The sequence below is a fragment of the Macrobrachium nipponense genome, chromosome 47, assembly GCF_015104395.2.
Source record: "Macrobrachium nipponense isolate FS-2020 chromosome 47, ASM1510439v2, whole genome shotgun sequence".
NCBI lineage: Eukaryota > Metazoa > Arthropoda > Malacostraca > Decapoda > Palaemonidae > Macrobrachium > Macrobrachium nipponense.
In genome coordinates, this window is record NC_087222.1 from 35,158,207 (window position 1) to 35,166,117 (window position 7,911).

General features: G+C 39.2%; 2 protein-coding genes across 3 annotated transcripts in view; one reads left to right on the plus strand and one right to left on the minus strand.

Annotated features, from left to right (window-relative positions):
- The window catches only part of LOC135204891 (lipid scramblase CLPTM1L-like), a 163,626-nt gene that overhangs the window by 92,835 nt on the left and 62,880 nt on the right, over nt 1–7,911 (minus strand). The gene's annotated exons all lie outside the window — the stretch shown is intronic.
- The window catches only part of LOC135204889 (5-aminolevulinate synthase, erythroid-specific, mitochondrial-like), a 56,305-nt gene that overhangs the window by 30,501 nt on the left and 17,893 nt on the right, over nt 1–7,911 (plus strand). The window contains exon 1 of one of the 2 annotated variants that reach the window (XM_064235129.1): nt 2,759–2,939. The exons of the other annotated variant lie outside the window; for it this stretch is intronic. The gene's annotated coding sequence lies outside the window, so the exon portion shown is untranslated. Of the gene's footprint in view, nt 1–2,758; nt 2,940–7,911 lie in introns of those variants that run through there. 2 annotated transcript variants of the gene reach the window in all.

Here is a 7,911-nt window from a genome sequence, read left to right on the forward strand (position 1 = left end):
CAGATTTCTCTATTGCATGGTGCTTACAGGTACCAGGAAGTGCCTCAGTGGTGTGGTTGGTATGGTATTAGCGTCCCACCTCGGTGGTTGTGGGTTCGATTCTCAGCCATTCCATTGAGGAGTGAGAGATGTGTAGTTCTGGTGATAGAAGTTCACTCTCGACGTGGTTCGGAAGTCACGTAAAGCCATTGGGCCCGTTGCTGAATAACCACTGGTTCCATGTAACTTAAAAGCACCATACAAACAAACAAATTACAGGTACCAGGGTGATCTGTATGCCTGTGAGCATTGTGTTCCCCAGCCTGTGCATTGCTAGCCATGAGGCAGTCTTCAAGTAAGGGCGCAGGTGCCCCTTACTAGTTCAGCCATTACCGAACGCAGGGAGCTGCACATGTTAGTCTATGAATTCAGGAGTCCAGGGTATCAGAAATATGATAGTGTAAGAGAGTAACTAAATGAATAGGATAACAAAAGTAGGAGTGAAAATTGGAAACGGAATGATTTTGAAGAAGCGAGATTAGGGGTAAGTGAGTGGTTACAAATGTCCGAGAGCCTTGGAATAAATTTGGAAATGAGGACATGAATGAAAATAAGGCTCCAGTGTCAAAGCTTTTATTATAATGTAAAGACAAAATGAGGTACAGGAGTGAAAGATTGAAATGGGATGACGTGTTGGAAATAGAAGAAAGTCAGAGGTTTGAAATAGGAGACCATGTAAACTAAGTGTCCCTGAATATAATTAATAGAGAAATCCCCTAAGAAATAACCTGGTAAATATGACAGCTAAGTCTTTGGAAGACTATAATGAGAATGAAATACCAAGAGCATGGAAGCGCCTCAGTGGTGTGGTTGGTTTGGTTTGGTGTTTGCTTCTCACCTCAGTGGTCGCGTGTTCGATTCTCGGCCATTCCATTGAGGAGTGAGAGATGTGTATTTCTGGTGACAGAGGTTCCCTCTCGATGCGGTTCGGAAGTCACGTAAAGCCATTGGGCCCGTTGCTGAATAACCACTGGTTCCATGCAACGTAAAAAACCATGCAAACAAACAAACAAACCAAGAGAATGGGACAGTAGAGGTGTATGTGCTGGAGATGACAGAATGAAGAGAGAGAGAGTAGTTCAAGTCTGATGGGGGATATATGAAAGATAAAAGGTGCTTCTGATGCATTTTGGTAAGACATAGAAAGAATGACTGCAGATTGTCAATGGGTATTTGTTTAGAGTATGATGAGGTGGGACATTGTGTGAAATATAAAAACACAAGCCAGATTAAATGTTGCAAGTATGACGGATTAAGGCACGTATCGCAGAAGTGGAGTGTAGATGGTAAGTATTTGTGTACATCAGGACTCTGTCTAGAAATACCAGAATTCAGGGGTTTCGGTTTTATTTTCGATAATATCCGTTCATGTACATTTACTCATTCTGTTTCCTATAATGTGTCTGTCTTTGCAAGATGGTTTCCCATGTGGTAAAAATTCTAGGCCTACTATAGTAGGTGTATGTAAGAGTGTGGCTAATAGGACTAGGAATGTCAGGAGTATGTAATTGGCAGCGTAGGTTATGTAAACTGACCATGATGAATGTTCAAAGATCAAAGCGGTGAGCCATTTGGTCTAAAAAGGAATGATGCAAGCTCTGAATGCGCTGAAAAGGAATTGCGCATAATGATGTATGTTGTAGAGATGTAATGGAATATTTGGCTACTGCAACAGGGTTAAAATAGGTGGAGATGCCTGAGATTTGACTGACACTGGATATCTAAGAAAGCTCTTTCTGAAAGAGACAGTGAGAGTTGGAGCTTAACATTTTAAAGACTAAGCTGTGTGCTGGTATATGCTGTGAAAAATTTGAGAAAAATATTACAGCAGAAATGATCCTCAGGTGGTTAGAATGACTAGGTTGGCTATGATTATCATCCATATATAGGCCTATAATCGAGAAGTTTCATTAAAGTGCTTGGAAACAACCCATATAAAACTTTTAATAAGCTCTTCAGTAGGACTCCTAGAAGAAGTTCTTAAAGTCTTCAATAATACAGGGTGTCCATAAAGTCCCAGTACCATTACAAGTATTTATTGCTTGTAATGGTTATAGGACTTTATGGACACCCTGTACAACTAACAAAGGGAAATAATATTAACGCCTACAAAGGTCTATTAAGATGTCCAAGCTTACAAAGGTCTATCAAGATGTCCAAAGGAGATTTAATATAAACTTAATGGCATTTAGATGAATAAAATGGTAATGAAGGCCTTTAATGTTTGTTGTATGTATGTATGTCTGTATCTATGTATATATGTACGTATGCATATAATTAATTATTTTCATCTACCGTTCACATCCAACAGTCAATGAATTAACAATTTAACTATAAAAATCTCGAAGAAAATTGTTACCGAGGCTGGACTTGATTTTTAGGCATATATATGACATTTAAATTTTATAGAATCCCGCTGAAAAGTGATCCCTTAAAAAAGAAAATAAACACAAATGTTGAAACCATCGTGGCAGAAAGAACTCAAATTTGGCGCGCAATCCTTGCGCAGCATCTGGTAGATACGGCAACGAAGTCGAACGAATGTTTTCTTAAAATAACAAAATAAAGTTATATAAAGATTTAAAACAATTTTATTATAATATATAATTATTTATAAGTAATTTATTTAGGTTTAAATGTGTAATAAAGTATTTATTTTTAAAATAACTATTAAAATATATGCCAGCCGTGACCCGTCACTGACATTGCATCACCGAGACTATTTTGGTTTAGCAGACGCCCATTCGGTCTGTCTGTCACCAGAGAATTGTCGCTTTTCTATCTCTCTCTCCCTCCATCTTCCCCTCTCTCTGTGTGAGTGCCCAGTCGTCAGCGGTAGTACCAGGCACACGCCGAATTTCAACGTGACCCAGGACCAACCAGGAGATACTGTTGGAAAGGTAAGCGATGTCAAAAGACGTTTGGTTCAAGTGTTCGGGTTTGGGGTTTAACAACGTCTCTGTCTCTCTCTCTCTCTCTCTCTCTCTCTCTCTCTCTCTCTCTCTCTCTCTCTCTCTCTCTCTCTCTCTCATATATATATATCCGAGGTTCCTCGAACCATCTACTACCTATATCTTCAGCTTGGTGAAAGTGTATTATTGAAGGCAAATTAGCTCTCTCTCTCTCTCTCTCTCTCTCTATCTCTCTTTTTATCTCTCTCTCTCTCTCTCTCTCTCTCTCAAGGTGCACCGGGTAGTTATTCGAAGAGATCGTTATCGCTTGTCGAAATGCTTGATGAAGCCACTCCTTTTGAATGACTGGTCACGTTACGCTGCCTGATGCACGTATCCTCTCTCTCTCTCTCTCTCTCTCTCTCTCTCTCTCTCTCTCTCTCTCTCTCTCTCTCTCAAGTGCACGGGTCAAAACTATTCGACGAGATCGTTATCGCTTATCGAAATGCTTGATGGTGCCATATCCTTTTTGTTTGGAATGACTAGTCACCGTTACGCTGCCTGATGCACGTAATTATATATTCTCTCCCTCTCTCTTATCTCTCTCTATCTCGGGGTCCTCGTCTCTCTCTCTCTCTCTCTCTCTCTCGATCTAATGATAAGCAGATGTGACGTCAAACGCAATATTCCCATGTTTACGAATATTTCGTTATTATATTTTGTTTTTATTTTTTATTTTTTAATAAAAGCATGAATTATTGTTTTTATCATTATTATTATTTTGTTTTTAAGCATTTATTATTATTATTATTTTTTTTTTTTTTTTTTTTTTTTTCTGCTATCTATCAGTCCTCCAATTCAGACTGGGTGGTATTTATAGTGTGGGGTTCCGGGTTGCAATCTTGCCTCCTTAGGAGTCCATCACTTTTCTTACTATGTGTGCCGTTTTCTAGGATCACACTCTTCTGCATGAGTCCTGGAGCATACTTCAGCCTCTAGTTTTTCTAGATTCCTTTTCAGGGATCTTGGATCGTGCCTAGTGCTCCTATGATTATGGGTACGATTTCCACTGGCATATCCCATATCCTTCTTATTTCTATTTTCAGATCCTTGATACTTATCCATTTTTTCCTCTTTTTCTCTTCAACTCTGGTGTCCCATGGTATTGCGACATCAATGAGTGATACTTTCTTCTTGACTTTGTCAATCAACGTCGTCACGTCTGGTCTGTTTGCACTATCACCTATCCGTTCTGATACCATAGTCCCCGAGGATCTTTGCCTGATCGTTTTCTTCAGTTGGTGCTCGGTACCACTTATTACTGCAAGGTAGCTGATGTTTCTTGCACAGGCTCCAGTGGAGGGCTTTTGCCACTGAATCATGCCTCTTCTTGTACTGGTTCTGTGCAAGTGCCGGGCATTCACTTGCTATGTGGTTTATGGTTTCATTTTGCGTATTGCACTTCCTACATATGGGAGAGATGTTATTTCCGTCTATCATACTTTGAACATATCTGGTTCTTAAGGCCTGATCTTGTGCCGCTGTTATCATTCCTTCAGTTTCCTTCTTTAATAGCTCTCCCCTCTGTAGCCATTGCCAATTGTCATCGCTGGCTAGTTCTTTAGTCTGTCTCATGTATTGTCCGTGCATTGGTTTGTGCCAGTCATCTGTTCTTTCTGTCTTTTCTCCTGTCTCTGTATATTTCTTGGGTCTTCGTCTACTTTTATTAGTCCTTCTTCCCATGCACTCTTTAGCCACTCGTCTTCACTGGTTTTCAGATTTGCCCCAGTGCTCTGTTTTCGATGTTGACGCAGTCCTCTATACTTAGTAGTCCTCTCCCTCCTTCCTTTCGTGTGATGTATAGTCTGTCCGTATTTGCTCTTGGGTGTAGTGCTTTGTGTATTGTCATTTGTTTCCTGGTTTTTCTGATCTATGCTGCGGAGTTCTGTTTCTTCGTTCCATTCCACTATTTTTCCTGCGCTGTATCTGATTCTGGCACTGCCCATGTGTTTATGGCTTTTATCATATTTCCGCCGGCGTTGAGTTTTGACTTGAGTATCGCCTTGAGTCTCTGCATATATTCTTTCCTGATCGTGTCCTTCATCTCTTGGTGTTTTATATCTCCTCCTTCCATTATTCCCAGGTATTTGTATCCTGTCTCATCTATGTGTTTGATGTTGCTCCCATCTGGTAGCTTTATCCCTTCAGTTCTCGTTACTTTGCCTTTTTGTATGTTTACTAAGGCGCATTTTTCTATTCCAAACTCCATCCTGATGTCCCCAGATACAATCCTTACAGTCTGGATTAGGGTATCTATTTCCTTGATGCTCTTACCATACAGCTTGATGTCGTCCATGAACATCAGATGGTTGATTTTGTTGCTCTTTTCTTGAGTTGGTACCCGGCATCCATCTTCTGTAGTACTTTTGTCATGGGAGTCATGGCTACTACGAAGAGTAGTGGGGACAGTGAGTCGCCCTGGAAGATCCCTCTCCTGATATTAACCTCTGCTAGTCTTATTCCAGAGCTTGTAAGTATTGTATTCCAGTTGCGCATTGTATTTTTGAGGAAGCTGATGGTATTTTTCCTCTGCCCCATATATTTTCAGGCATTCTATTAGCCATGTGTGTGGTATCATGTCGAAGGCTTTCTTATAAGTCTATCCATGCCATGCTTATTAGGTTGTTTTCCTTCTCCTACTGTTTCTTCATTACCATTTTGTCCTATCAGTAGCTGGTCTTTTGTGCCCCTACACTTCCTTCTGCAGCCTTTCTGTTGGTGGGGGATGGTGTTTGTCTCCTCTAGGTAGTTGTATAGCCTTTCACTGATGATACCTGTTAGTAACTTCCACATTATTGGTAGGCAGGTGATAGGCCTGTAGTTACTGGCTATATTTCCCTTACTCTTGTCTTTTTGTACTAAGGATGTTCTTCCTGTGGTCATCCATTTGGGTGCTTGGTGATTTGAGATACAATGCTGGTAGTTGTTCTGCTATTCGTGGGTGTAGGGCCTTGAAGTTTTTTGAGCCAGTATCCATGGACTTCATCGGGACCTGTCTTTCCAGTTTGGCATTATTATTATTATTATTATTATTATTATTATTATTATTATTATTATTATTATTATTATTATTATTATTATTATTATTATAATGACATATTTTCCTAGCGTAAAATAATGACTGTCATTGTATTGCCATTTTCTTAGCATAAATAATGACTGCCATTATCTTGTTCAGGAGACACACACACACAGTTTCCTGTTCAGTCTTCGTTACAGTGACGCTATGTTTAAAAACTTTACAGGTTATTTTAGGCTGTTTTGTTCTGATGAAGACGTGACTGTTTCTGTCTGTTTATTCTGTTAAAAATTGGATGGTGTTTGGACTGTTTATTCTGTTAAAAATTGGATGGTTTTGGACTGTTTAAACGGTAAAAAATTGGGTAGTTTCTGGGCTGTTTATTCTGTTAAAAATGGATGGTTTTTGGGCTGTTTACTACATTAAAAATTGGATGGTTTCTGGGGTGTTTATTCTGTTAAAAATTGGATGGTTTCTGGGGTGTTTATTCTGTTAAAAATTGGATGGTTCTGGGTGTTTATTCTGTTAAAAATTGGATGGTTCTGGGCTGTTTATTCTATTAAAAATTAGATGGTTTGCGCTGTTTATTCTGTTAAAAATTAGATGGTTTTTTGCTGTTTATTCTGTTAAAAATTGGATGGTTTCTGGGCTGTTTATTCTATTAAAAATTGGATGGTTCTGGGCTGTTTATTCTGTTAAAAATTGGATGGTTTCTGGGCTGTTTATTCTATTAAAAATTGGATGGTTCTGGGCTGTTTATTCTGTTAAAAATTTGATGGTTTCTGGGCTGTTTATTCTATTAAATATTGGATGGTTCTGGGCTGTTTATTCTGTTAAAACTTATATGTATTTTGCGCTGTTTATTCTGTTAAAATTGATGGTTTCTGGGGGGTGTATTCTGTTAAAAATTGGATGGTTTTGGGCTGTTCATTCTGTTAAAAATTGGATGGTTTCTGGCTGTTTATTCTGTTAAAAATTAGATGGTTTTTGTGCTGTTTATTTTGTTGAAAATTAGATGGTTTTTGCTTTGTTTATTCTGTTAAAAAATGAATGGTTTTCGGCTGTTTAGTCTGTTGAAAAAATAGGATTGTTTTTCATCTATTTATACTATCCAAACATTTGATGGTTTTGTAATGTGTACAGTCTCTCTCTCTCTCTCTCTCTCTCTCTCTCTCTCTCTCTCTCTCTCTCTCTCTCTCTCTCTCTCTCTCTCTAGAAAAGACTAAGTTATCAGCTATCAAAATGCACCATGAAGTCCTATATATCCTTTTGAAATGGCTAGTCACCATTACTCTGATTAATCTCTCTCTCTCTAGGAAAGACTAAGTTATTCGATGAGATTAGTTATCAGCTATCAAAATGCGCCTTGAAGTCATATATATCCTTTTGAAATGGCAAGTCACCATTACTCTGATTAATCTCTCTCTCTCTCTCTCGTTTAACCTAACGACTCGAGAGGTGATTGATGACCCGGGCTCCGCACCTGTGACCCTCAGTTGACCTTGACTTTTGCAGAGATCTTTAAACGATGTCAAAATGATTTATATTTCTCTCTCTCTCTCTCTCTCTCCTCTCTCTCTCTCTCTCTCTCTCTCTCTCTGTGTAAGATGACCTCCCCTAAGGTGAAGCCTATACTATATAATGCTCTTAAACTGTAATCCATGAGCCGTCGAGAGGAGGGCACATTCTCTCTCTCTCTCTCTCTCTCTCTCTCTCTCTCTCTCTCTCTCTCTCTCTCTCTCTCTCTCTCTCTCTGCGCCCGAAGGTAGACAGTCAGTTGTAACCGGATCGAGTTGCATCTCTTAGCCGAGAGAGAGAGGGAGAGAGAGAGAGAGAGAGAGACTCATTGTCTTCAAACAAATATTTGCTTTGTAGCAGAGAGAAAAAACATTGAATTTAAGA